Here is a 13,192-nt window from a genome sequence, read left to right on the forward strand (position 1 = left end):
GCACACATACCTAAAATATTATCTGCACTGTCAGAATTTGGATCTTACTCAGGGTATAAAGTAAACCTATCTAAATGTGAATTACTAGACCTAGGTGGCAACGCTGGCAGAGGAAATTTGATACATAAGGCCCATGGTATAGCCCCTCCAAGGGATCATATTAAGTATCTAGGAATCAAGATAGGCTGGTCCCCTGCCTCTCTATACAATCTGAACTATACACTACATGCAGAATTATTAGGCAAATGAGTATTTTGAGCACATCATCCTCTTTATGCATGTTGTCTTACTCCAAGCTGTATAGGCTCGAAAGCCTACTACCAATTAAGCATATTAGGTGATGTGCATCTCTGTAATGAGAAGGGGTGTGGTCTAATGACATCAACACCCTATATCAGGTGTGCATAATTATTAGGCAACTTCCTTTCCTTTGGCAAAATGGGTTAAAAGAAGGACTTGACAGGCTCAGAAAAGTCAAAAATAGTGAGATATCTTGCAGAGGGATGCAGCACTCTTAAAATTGCAAAGCTTCTGAAGCGTGATCATCGAACAATCAAGCGTTTCATTCAAAATAGTCAACAGGGTCGCAAGAAGCGTGTGGAAAAACCAAGGCGCAAAATAACTGCCCATGAACTGAGAAAAGTCAAGCGTGCAGCTGCCAAGATGCCACTTGCCACCAGTTTGGCCATATTTCAGAGCTGCAACATCACTGGAGTGCCCAAAAGCACAAGGTGTGCAATACTCAGAGACATGGCCAAGGTAAGAAAGGCTGAAAGACGACCACCACTGAACAAGACACACAAGCTGAACGTCAAGACTGGGCCAAGAAATATCTCAAGACTGATTTTTCTAAGGTTTTATGGACTGATGAAATGAGAGTGAGTCTTGATGGGCCAGATGGCTGGATTGATAAAGGGCAGAGAGCTCCAGTCCGACTCAGATGCCAGCAAGGTGGAGGTGGAGTACTGGTTTGGGCTGGTATCATCAAAGATGAGCTTGTGGGGCCTTTTTGGGTTGAGGATGGAGTCAAGCTCAACTCCCAGTCCTACTGCCAGTTTCTGGAAGACACCTTCTTCAAGCAGTGGTACAGGAAGAAGTCTGCAAGGTAAGAAAAACATGATTTTCATGCAGGACAATGCTCCATCACACGCGTCCAAGTACTCCACAACGTGGCTGGCAAGAAAGGGTATAAAAGAAGAAAATCTAATGACATGGCCTCCTTGTTCACCTGATCTGAACCCCATTGAGAACCTGTGGTCCATCATCAAATGTGAGATTTACAAGGAGGGAAAACAGTACACCTCTCTGAACAGTGTCTGGGAGGCTGTGGTTGCTGCTGCACGCAATGTTGATGGTGAACAGATCAAAACACTGACAGAATCCATGGATGGCAGGCTTTTGAGTGTCCTTGCAAAGAAAGGTGGCTATATTGGTCACTGATTTGTTTTTGTTTTGTTTTTGAATGTCAGAAATGTATATTTGTGAATGTTGAGATGTTATATTGGTTTCACTGGTAAAAATAAATAATTGAAATGGGTATATATTTGTTTTTTGTTAAGTTGCCTAATAATTATGTACAGTAATAGTCACCTGCACACACAGATATCCCCCTAAAATAGCTAAAACTAAAAACAAACTAAAAACTACTTCCAAAAATATTCAGCTTTGATATTAATGAGTTTTTTGGGTTCATTGAGAACATGGTTGTTGTTCAATAATAAAATTAATCCTCAAAAATACAACTTGCCTAATAATTCTGCACTCCCTGTAAACCCTTATTGGAAAATATATTCCACTTCCACTTAATTTAGTGGGAAGATGCCACCTAGTCAAAATGTCATGCTTTGCTAGACTCATATCCTTTAAAAACAATCCCAGTACTAATAAAATATAGGGATGTGACAGCTCTAAATACCCATTTCACTACCTTTATATGGTCTGGAAAGAGACCTAGAACAGCTCTAAGCAAACTAATGAGACCCATAATAGAAGGGGGAGCAAACTTCCCAAACGTTAGCGGATATAATCTAGCCTGCCTATTACGCCACATACTAGATTGGAAAATGTCTGTGAAGGTTCTCATTTATCCAGGTCATGGTATACTCGTTGGAAGAACGAGTGAAACGTTTTCAAGAAATCTACAGTACGTCCAGTTGCCTTGATTTATTCTTTACAGATATATAGATTGGAAAAGGAACACAAATTACTACCTACCCTTAGATAAGAGCATGGGACACCCGTGGGACCTGATGGCGCTGGTTCATACTCAATTTGCTAATCTTCCGCCGTAGATAAAACAATCTACCCTCCTCAGGGATACCCTTATTACATAAAAACAACACGAAAGCTATTTCATCTATCTTATCAGTGTTTGAAACACCTCCCTCTATGGGGTTCCCCAGATTTTCCAGAGGGAAAGACAAGCCGCTTATACAAGAGCTGGAGGTAGAGAGGAATAGTTAAGGTAGGGAATCTAATTCACGATCAAGAACCACGGTGGTTAACATTGGAGGAACTATGCAAGAAAATTCACAGTAGTAGTTTAGATAAGATATGTTGTAGGAGTATATATAAACTGTTTCACTGATTAATTATCCTACTAAAACTTAGCTTTTATCATATTAATTTAAAAATAAGTCCCACGTATACAATAATGATTGACTGCGTGTTATACATCTGGCATATGATAAGCTGTACATACAAATGACCGTACAGGGTACTGTGTATTAGATGGGAATACAGTTAGATCACTTATTACAATCACCACTCACGGTTTGTTGCATGAGGGATAGGCGGTCCTTTTTTCTGGATATCCAGGCAGGTAGGTGATTCTGTAGGATCCACAGAGGTAGTTTGGTATGCTAAAAAGTGGTATCAATAGTTATTTAGTGACTCATTCTCTGGGTCCTGGAATATTTAGACAGGAAATGTATCCCTAATCAACTAATTGAACCCTGCCTGAAAGCGGAGAGGTCTCCCGCCTAAATGCGGGAGAATCACCCCCAAAAGGAGCGACCCCACTTATCGGTGGCTGTCCCTGTTGTTCTCACCCTATAGTAATCCTCCAAGTACCAGCATAGCCAGGTATATTTTCTGTTTTGCTTCCCGACGCGTTTCCTCTGACAGTTGGTACTGTCAGATTCATCAGGGGGTATAGATTGATGAAGTTACGGCTTGATAACCATTAAGCTCAATCGCTGTCTTTTTTGGTAACCCAACTGGATGGATGCAGTCCAGAACAGTGTCTGGGACCGTCCCCTTAAAATACCCTGTAAATTAACTTAATTTGCTAGCGGTGAGTCACTTACAACATGCTGTGGCGTGCGTTCCACTTCGTGAGTCCGGATGCGGAAATACGTCATCCTGCGCATGCGCAGTAGCTACGAATGTCCGCTGTGGAACGCATGAAGTAAAATCATGCGTTCCAGCCGGCGCAGGCAGGAAGTGCGGCACCAGTACCGGATCTGACGAAAACATATAAGCGTGGAACGCATGAATGTCACGTTCGTGCATCCAAAGCTGCTTTATTGAGACCTGCATAGGGTGTCACATGTTCCAATGCGCTTGCGCAAGGCGATCAAATCCCTCATGCATATAGTTTACCAGGTACAGCATATTCTTGGGATACCAATACAAATCCATACGTCTATATTAAACTATTAAAGTATGCATCCCATATGTTATTTATGATGCCGATGCTTCTATTTTGAGAAGCTAGATAAGATTCTCAATATAGGTGCTGACTCTGATATTATGCTAGCTCAGATCTTATCCATGTCAGTCTAGGGCACATAGTATTTAGGGTTACAGTGGTTAATATAAACGGGACCTTGCGAAAAGGGGTCATATAGGGTAATTACATTATAGAGAAAAGAGAATTCAAGATAAACCCTATCAGGATATTACTTTCCACTTTTTGATATAAAGGTATATAACCTATCACGGTCGATATATTATGTTCCTGCTTGGTCCATTTTTTATATATACATATAAACTTGTCAGTGGTTTACGAGTAACTACAGATACAACTGGATTTTAAATAAAACATCCAAAGGACAACATTTTATTGAGGCCTAGCGGACTCACTGTTTTTAACTTGTGAGTCCACTCTGCCTCCTTCTGCAGAATTTTTCTGTTGAGATCACCACCTCTAGGAGATGGGCGAATCACTTCAATTACACAGAACCTCAATGACATGACATTTCCATCATGGAAGCTCCGTATGTGTCTCGATATAGTGGTATCTTGTTTATGTCTCACGTCACCCAGATGATCCCCAATCCTTCTCCTGAACTCTCTTTTGGTCTTGCCCACATATTGTAAATCACACGAACAAGTACACAGGTATACTACCCCTGTAGTTTTGCAATTTGCAAAGTCCCTGATGGTATATATTTTCTTGGTAGTATTACTTGTGAATGTTTTTGTTTAAAAAACATGTGGACAGGCTATACAGGAGCCACATTTGAAGGTGCCAAGTGGCCTTCTGTCCAGCCACGTTCCTGTTTTTTTGATAGGAGTGTAGTGACTGTGAACAAACCTATATCCCAATGACCTTCCCCTGCGGTATGTTATAGCCGGATATGTGGGGAGTGTTGTGCCTTTTCATAGGTAAATGCATTGATATCCAATTCATTCTAGTCAAGATGAATGTTCATTACCTTTAAGAGCCATGCTCGACTATAGTTACAATTTTGTATGTCTTAAGTAAGGTCACACAAAAGGTTTATACTCTTCAGTGTTATTCTTCTCATGAATGTACCAGTCTGAGAAGAGGCCTCCTTGTCTACTTTAAAATTTATGACAGGGAGGTAAAGATAAGCTCTATGCAGCTGGTGATAATTACCTATACAATTAGGCATTTATTAATGAAGCAAAATATATAATATGTATGTATTCATTTAATGAGCCTTAGTCCTTAGCATAAGACAATCAGTAGGACATATAATATATATTATACTGTTATATGTTATGAAGACAACATGTATCCAGTATATTATATATATTTCTCATTAGGAGAATCTTTGTCTCTAAAAGAGTGTCTGTGAAGATGTGTGTTTTGTAACAATTATTCACCTCTTTGGTATGAGAGGAGGTACTGATATCTCTGAGAAAACAAAGCCATTGAAGTTATTTACGATGCACAAATAAACAGTGTGAGAAACATTCAGAGAGACGCCTAGAGGTCTGTCTCTAATTGCTACAAGTGTCAGAATTAATCCCTATAGCCTTTAATTAAAGCTTTTAAGGTCAAAATGTATATTATACCTTTATTCAGACTTACAGAAGTTAACCCTTTATACTATGATGCAAATAGCTTACACAGCAGTGCCACCTAGGTATCAGTAGGTGACATTACAATAGTAGCAAAAGTGAATTCTGGGTAAGGTTATGATGTCATTTCTTATCAATAGTCACACCCATCCGACAATGATTGGAAAGTTACAAACTAGGAAGGTGTGTCTAACTGATAAGTTTGTGATCATAAACCATACACAGGGGGGAGACACACACACACAAGAAAGAGAGGAAAGAGAAGTTAAGCTCTTTAGAGGGGTCTATCAAGATGAAAGCCATAGTGAGATGCGCTATGATGGACCACCCAGCTTTCCTAAGAGCAGAAGTGAGATTTCTACTAGGACTTGGTAAGAGACACAGAAAATGATATTTCATTTTATTAAGACTAATTTGATAGTGTGGGTGAAATTATACCATCTAGATTGGCGAATAAATAAATAATTAAATGAATTGATCATCTCCATATTGAGATGTAGTTTTAGGATATTGTGAGGCTTCATTCTACCTGCAGAAGAATCAAGACTCATAATCTAGCAAAGCATTAAATAATTGCTTAGATATATATATATATTGATAGAACATTCTTCGCCAAGCTAAGTGATGGATTCCCACAGGAAAGACTTATTTCAAGTCCTTCCCATTTAAGATATGGTCTAGCAAAGATCCTATATCCCTTTTATTTGTCTTAATGGTCTTACCAAAGTTATATGTGTGAAAATAGTCCAGGATGGGGCGGAAGGATACCGTTATTTCTTCTAAGTTATATCCTTGAATGGATTTGCCCATGCCTGAAGTCATGTGATGTGTAGTTGGTTAGAGGGGGTGGAATGTATTTAGCATTCCATATTGATGTCTAGGATTAGACATGCCCGTCCTGATATCATGAGGTTTTCTCTGAACAGAGGTAATATATATAACTTATTTTCCTACTTTGATATCCTAACCTAATAATAGCTTTGTTATAATGTGACAAGTTATTTCCACTCACATGTATTGTTAAGTTTGTAATGCTATATATATTCATTTGCATGTATCATTGTGTTTATTTACTTATATATGTTTATAACCTTGTATCCAATAAATCTGCATATTTTTATAATACCTTTGTATTATTGTGTAATGTAGAACTACATGTTTTATCATTAACGTCATCTCACGTCAAAAAGAACTCATTTATCTGAGGAAATAGTCGGACTCAGATGTGAATTGTATCAATTAGGTTGTCTACAATTCACCAGGTCATGATTTTAAGAATTTATGACAAATTTTATAAATTTTATTTTTTATGGTTAATTATTTTTATGACCATAATTAATAATTCTTAATTGAATTATTACCACCCGACAGGAGGATGTCCTGAATGTCAGTGTCCATCAGTAGCATGTCCCAGTATTTTTGGAATATCTCCCTGACTTCTCTATTGTGATTGTCATATGTTCCTATAATACGGAAAATAGAATCTGTTTTCGATCTTATCACTTGTTTTGAGGACAGGAGTTCTCCTCTTTCTGTGTTTAGGGCCGATCTAAAGGCTTTTTGTAGCGGACGGTCAGGGTATCCCCTTTCATTGAATCTAGTCTTTAGATCTCTAGCCTGATTATAAAAGTCTGAGTTGGTGGTACAATTTCTGCGGATCCGGAGATATTGTCCTCTTGGAATTCCGCATTTAAGATTCACTGGATGGTGACTCTCCCATCTAAGTAGATTGTTTGTAGCTGTAGGTTTCCTGTACGTTTTTGTAGTTATCGTACCATTATTCAGAGTGATACATAAATCTAGGAAAGCCAAGCTATGTTCATCAATCTATGAGGTGAAGTGCATACCTATCTTGTTGTTGTTGAGGTGTGCTACAAAATCAGAGAACCGTCTTCTGGAGCCGCTCCAGAATATCAGTATATCATCGATATAGCGGCCCCAGAAGACAATCCTTGATGTCCAGACACTCTCTTCTGTAAAGACCAATGTATCCTCCCACCAGCCCAGGAACAGGTTGGCATAGGTAGGGGCACAAGGGCTCCCCATTGCCGTGCCCCTGAGCTGGTGGAAGTATTTGGAATCGAAGAGAAAGTAATTGTGTCTTAGAACAAATTCTGTTAGCTTGAGAACAAACAGATTGTGGGCTGTGAATTGGATTCCCCTCGTTTTTAAGAAGTGATCGACTGCGCATAGTCCCAGGTCATGAGGGATGTTGCTATAAAGCGCCTCCACATCTATAGAGGCCAGTAAAATACCATCCTCTAGTTGCAAGCCATAAATTGGCTTCTACCTCACAGTTTTTTTTTTGCCTTCCTCTGGATCAACTTGCATGATGACAGGCCGAACTGGATGGACAAATGTATTTTTTCGGCCTTATGTACTATGTTATGTACTATGTTAGTAATAGGTCGGATGTGTCTCTGATAAATGATGGCAGTGCTGAAACATAGGCCCTCAGTATCTTATCAATATATATACCTATATTTTGGGTTATTGAATTAATCCCTGAGACTATGGGACGTCCTTTGAGTGGCGTGAGTCCTTTGTGAACTTTTGGGATCGTGCAGAACGTAGCAGTCTGAGGATAGGGGGTGAGCATGAATTTGATTTCATCGCTTGTTATTAGTTTATTTTCCAAAGTATCCACGAGTAGGGACTCTAGATCATTACTAAATTCAGGTGTGGGGTCCCTCCCAAGTATGTGATAACCGTTTTTATCACTTAGGATGGATTGATACATCTGTTTATAACTGCTGTGATCCATGACTACTACTATTATTATTGTATACGTGGGACTTATTTTTAAATTTATATGATAAAAGTTAAGTTTTAGTAGGATAATTAATCAGTGAAACACAAACTATGCAATAAATACAATCTCCAAGGCCCTCAACATTTTCCTTATTATCAATTCTTGCATTGTTGTAAAACGAAACTGATAGATATATCCAAAGAGGCTCCTTCAAATGCAATTGATACCCTCCTTGCATCTAGTAACAGATTATCCATTTCAGATTTATACTCCTTTCTTAGAGTCAAGCTACAACAAGGAAACCCACATCCAATGTATAAAGGATGGGCAGATCAACTAGGGGACAAGGAGGTGGGAAGAGAGATACTTCGTGGATGGACAGATTTCAGAAAACATATCCTTTCCGAAAATTTGAGGGAACCCAACAGAAAATTATGCACAGGGCAATATATGCTTTCAATATACCTCCCTCGGCCCGTATGCCAAACACACAAACCCAAATGTTCCAGATGTGATGAGGCAAGGTCTGATCTATACCATGGGTTGTGGAGTTGCCAAAAATTGAAAGCGTTTTGGGATAACATCCACTCTTTAACTCCTTAAGGACCAGGCCATTTTTTTGCAAATCTGACCAGTGTCACTTTATGTGGTGATAACTTTAAAACGCTTTGACTTATCCAAGCCACTCTGAGATTGTCTTTTCGTCACATATTGTACTTCATGACACTGGTAAAATGGAGTAAAAAAATTCATTTTTATTTATAAAAATGACCAAATTTACCAAAAATTTTCAAATTTCCAAGTTTCAATTTCTCTACTTCTATAATACATAGTAATACCTACAAAAATAGTTATTACCGTATTTTTCGCTTTATAAGACGCACCCGATGATAAGACGCACCCCAGGTTTAAGAGGAGGAAAATGACCTCATATCAGATCCTCAGATTAGACCCCCATAAATATCAGGACATCAGATCAGGACATCAGATCAGACCATCACATCAGCTCTCCATGTCAGAACCCCATCAGACCTTATATCAGCTATGTGATTTACATATACAGTGCTGTTAGCTATGTGTTTTACATATACAGTGCTATTAGCTATGTGATTTACATATTTATACAGTGCTGTTACCAGATACCAGAAGGGCAGCACTGAAAGATCAGAAAGTCAGGCCCTGCTTAGAAGGGATATTTGCCCTTTCCCATACAGCTTATAGTCACGACTACGGCCGAGCAGTGTGTGGCGGAGGTCATGGTTTTGGGCTGCTCCATCCATCACCCTGGAGCGCACAGAGCGGATGCAGGGGTCAGGGGGAGGAGGCGGGGGACTCGAGCGCTGTGGACGGTGTCAGGTTAATTCATTTGGCCGGCCTAGTCCGTGGCACTGGAGACAGATGACAGATTACCCGGCCGAACAAATTAACCTCCCACCAGCTGACGTGCTGCAGCTCCGGGTGGCAGGGCCTTGGAGGGAGACGCTCCGGTACCTGCAGGTGCTCCTGGAAGTGAATGGTTAGCATCTGAGCCATAGCGGTTACAAGCTGTGCTTGCTTCTCTCTTCTCCCTGGGCTGTCGCCTCTCGCAGGCTGCCTCTCTCACTCAGGGATTGGGAAAAGTAGTAAAGTGTCCTCAGCGCGCCGCCTGTCCAGGAGAGGGCATTCTCTGGCTGTTCCTGACTATCGGGCAGGAGCCGCAATGGCGAAAACAGGGTCACCAGTGAGGCGCCGGCCCCAGCAAGGAAGACCGGGAAGGCGGGTGAGTACTACAAGCGCTTGGCTCCCGGCGCCTAATTGATACTAGTGAGCGCTTCCAAAAAGGAGGCGCTCACTAGTATTCGCTTTATAAGACGCACGGCCATTTCCCCCCCCCCACTTTTGGGGGGGGGGGGGAAGTGCGTCTTATAAAGCGAAAAATACGGTACTTTACATTTCCCATATGTCTACTTCATGTTTGGATTATTTTGGGAATGACATTTTATTTTCTTGAGATGTTACAAGGCTTAGAAGTTTAGAAGCAAATCTTGAAATTTTTCTGATATTTTCAAAAACCCACTTTTTAAAGGACCAGTTCAGGTCTGAAGTCACTTTGTGAGGCTTACGCAATAGAAACCACCCAAAAATGACCCTATTCTAGAAACTACACCCCTCAAGGTATTCAAAACTGATTTTACAAACGTCGTTAACCCTTTAGGTGTTCTACAAGAGTTAATGGCAAATAGAGATTTCAGAATTTCGATTTTTTGGGGCAAATTTTCCATTTTAATCAATTTTTTCCAGTAACAAAGCAAGGGTTAACAGCCAAACAAAATGCTATAATTATTGCCCCGATTCTCTAGTTTGCAGAAACACCCCATATGTGGCCGTAAACTACTGTACAGGCACTACTGTACGGGCATAGAGGGAAAGGTATGCCGTGTGGTTTTTGGAAGGCAGATTTTGCTGGACTGGTTTATTTACACCATGTCCAATTTGAAGCCCCCCTGATGCACCCCTAGAGTAGAAACTCCATAAAAGTAACCCCATCTAAGAAACTACACCCCTCAAGGTATTTAACACTAGTTTTACAAACTTTGTTAACCCTTCAGGCTCAGGCATGTCCAAACTGCGGCCCTCCAGCTGTTGCAAAACTACAACTCCCAGCATGCCCTAATAGCTGTAAGCTATCCAGGCATGCTGGGAGTTGTAGTTTTGCAACAGCTGGAGGGCCGCAGTTTGGACATGCCTGCTTTAGGTGTTCCACAAGAGTTATTGGCAAATAGAGATGAAATTTCAGAATTTCAATTTTTGGCCAAATTTTCCATTTTAATCCGTTTTTTCCAGTAACAAAGCAAGGGTTAACAGCCAAAAAAATTCATTATTTATTGCCCTGATTCTGTAGTTTGCAGAAACACCCCATATGTGGTCGTAAACTACATATGCCAAAAAATAGCTATTTTGACAGTTTTTATTTTATTTGCTTGACCGTGTTCATCTGAGGGGTTAGATCATGGGATATTTTTATAGAGCAGATTCTTACGGACGCGGCGATACCGAATATGTAAACTTTTTTATTTATTTAGGTTTTACACTAGATTATCCTTTTATAAACAAAACCCCAAAAAAAACTATTTTAGTATCTCCATAGTCTAAGAGTCTTTTTTTTAGCCAAATATCTTAGGTAGGGGCTAATCTTTTGCGGGATGAGAGGATGGTTTTATTGGCACTATTTTGGGGGGCATATGACTTTTTGATTGCTTGCTATTACACTTTTTGTGATGTAAGGTGACAAAAAAAAATACCTTTTCTTGCCCGGGGTCCTCCAGCCACAACTCTCCCCTGCTCCGTTCTCCTTGTAGGTGCGGGTCCCAGAGGTGGGACCCGCACCTATCAGACAATGAGGGCATATCGCTAGATGGGATAACCCCTTTAAGTACCAGGACATCATGACGTACCGATACGTCATATGTCCCCAACAGGTTAATCAAGAGACTAAGTAAATACACACTACCTATCGATTGTACGGTGGCACCAACTCCACGGCGGGGAGGGCCACTCACTACCACCAGGTAGCACACACCTTTATTATGGCAGCAAAAAAAATGCATACTAACAGATTGGGATCTGTGGGAGTAGCCAAACATCAATCAGGTAATTTCAACCACAAAAAAATCCTGTGGATAGAACAGTTGATAGCTTCCAAAGATAAAGAGAACCAGACAAAAAGGTTTTTTTTAAGAAATGGAAGTCCTTTTTTATATGTTGCTGTGATGACAAGGAAAGAGAAGAGGTGGTCAACCCCTTTAGATATACTAGGTGGTACTTACTGGAGGAGATCAAAAGGAAGTCTATGGAAATTAAGAGAAGATAATCCCTAAAGTGCAGACAATACCCAAAACGCTACCAGAACCAGAGTGTTTGGGTATATGTTGTCGTCTTTTTCTTTCCTTAAATTGATTAAAACTAACTCAGAGGACATTATATTATTTTGTTCTGTTATATTATTGCATCTATGTATTACTGTCTTTTGTGCTTTTACATAATTTATGTTGCATCACACGAAGCTTTGACTATCAGTTAACATACTCAAGCACATAACCTGCTACTATTGTTTTGTATGACCAACATGTAAAACTTTGAATAAAATATTTTGAGAAAAAAATACAACAACTATCAATCAGTTGCAGGGGGCAGGGAAAGCCAGAAGCTCATGGATATCAGGCATGCGATAGAACTGTTAGAACCCTGGCAGCATAAAACTGATGACAAATTCCCTTTAAACATCTTCAATGACTCATTAGCAAGGCACATGACCTGAATGACAGGGCCAGCTACCTTCCAGGTGTGACGTAACTGCTGAACACCTCACAGTAGTCACATGAGTCCATGAGTCACAGTAAAAGCTGCAAATATAATTACCCCATTATTCTTTTTTGATCTACTCACAAGACCCGGAAATATGGACGGAGTCGTGACTAAACCACAACCTTATACAAACTACATGACAAAATAACGTGGTCTTAAGAGGCAGGAAATACTCAACCCTATATGCGTTGTGAATCTATACCCGGGGGAGCAAATCCTGCACATGTGGTCCATTGCTAATTGCGATCCCCAGCAAAAAAATACTTGCAATAGGGGATGCCAGCAGCAGACCACAAGTGCCACAAGGAGATCCTACACCAGATTGCAAAATGTGTGGATGTAATTGACTATATGAAAAAAACTTTTACAAGAATAGGTGCACTACTGTGCTGACTAAACCCTCACACTAATGTTAAAATGAGACTTTAGCCAATATATCCTTATATTGAGGACATACCGCTAACCTAGGTGCACCTGTGAGGCCTGTGTCATATTAGTCAGCCTTGGGTGGGACTCACAGCCTCCTACTTCCTCCCATTGTATGTGTGGTTTCACACTGGAGGCAACTGGGAGCTGTTTGCTGTGAATCGGACCTTACGCTCCTGTAATTCGCTCACTGGCCCCTGGTACTGCCCATACGGCAAAGGTAGGTTAGCGTTGGGTCCCGTGCCACTTGAGATACCTTGACAGGGTGCGCGGGCTCCGGTATGTTCCCAACAGGCTTTTAGTGAAACTGCAACTCCCAGCACGCACTGACTGCAGCAAACTGTGCAATTTTACCCTCTAAGTTAACTTTATTTGCAAAATGCTATCAGAAATAGT

This window comes from Bufo gargarizans, chromosome 2 (genome assembly GCF_014858855.1).
Source record: "Bufo gargarizans isolate SCDJY-AF-19 chromosome 2, ASM1485885v1, whole genome shotgun sequence".
NCBI lineage: Eukaryota > Metazoa > Chordata > Amphibia > Anura > Bufonidae > Bufo > Bufo gargarizans.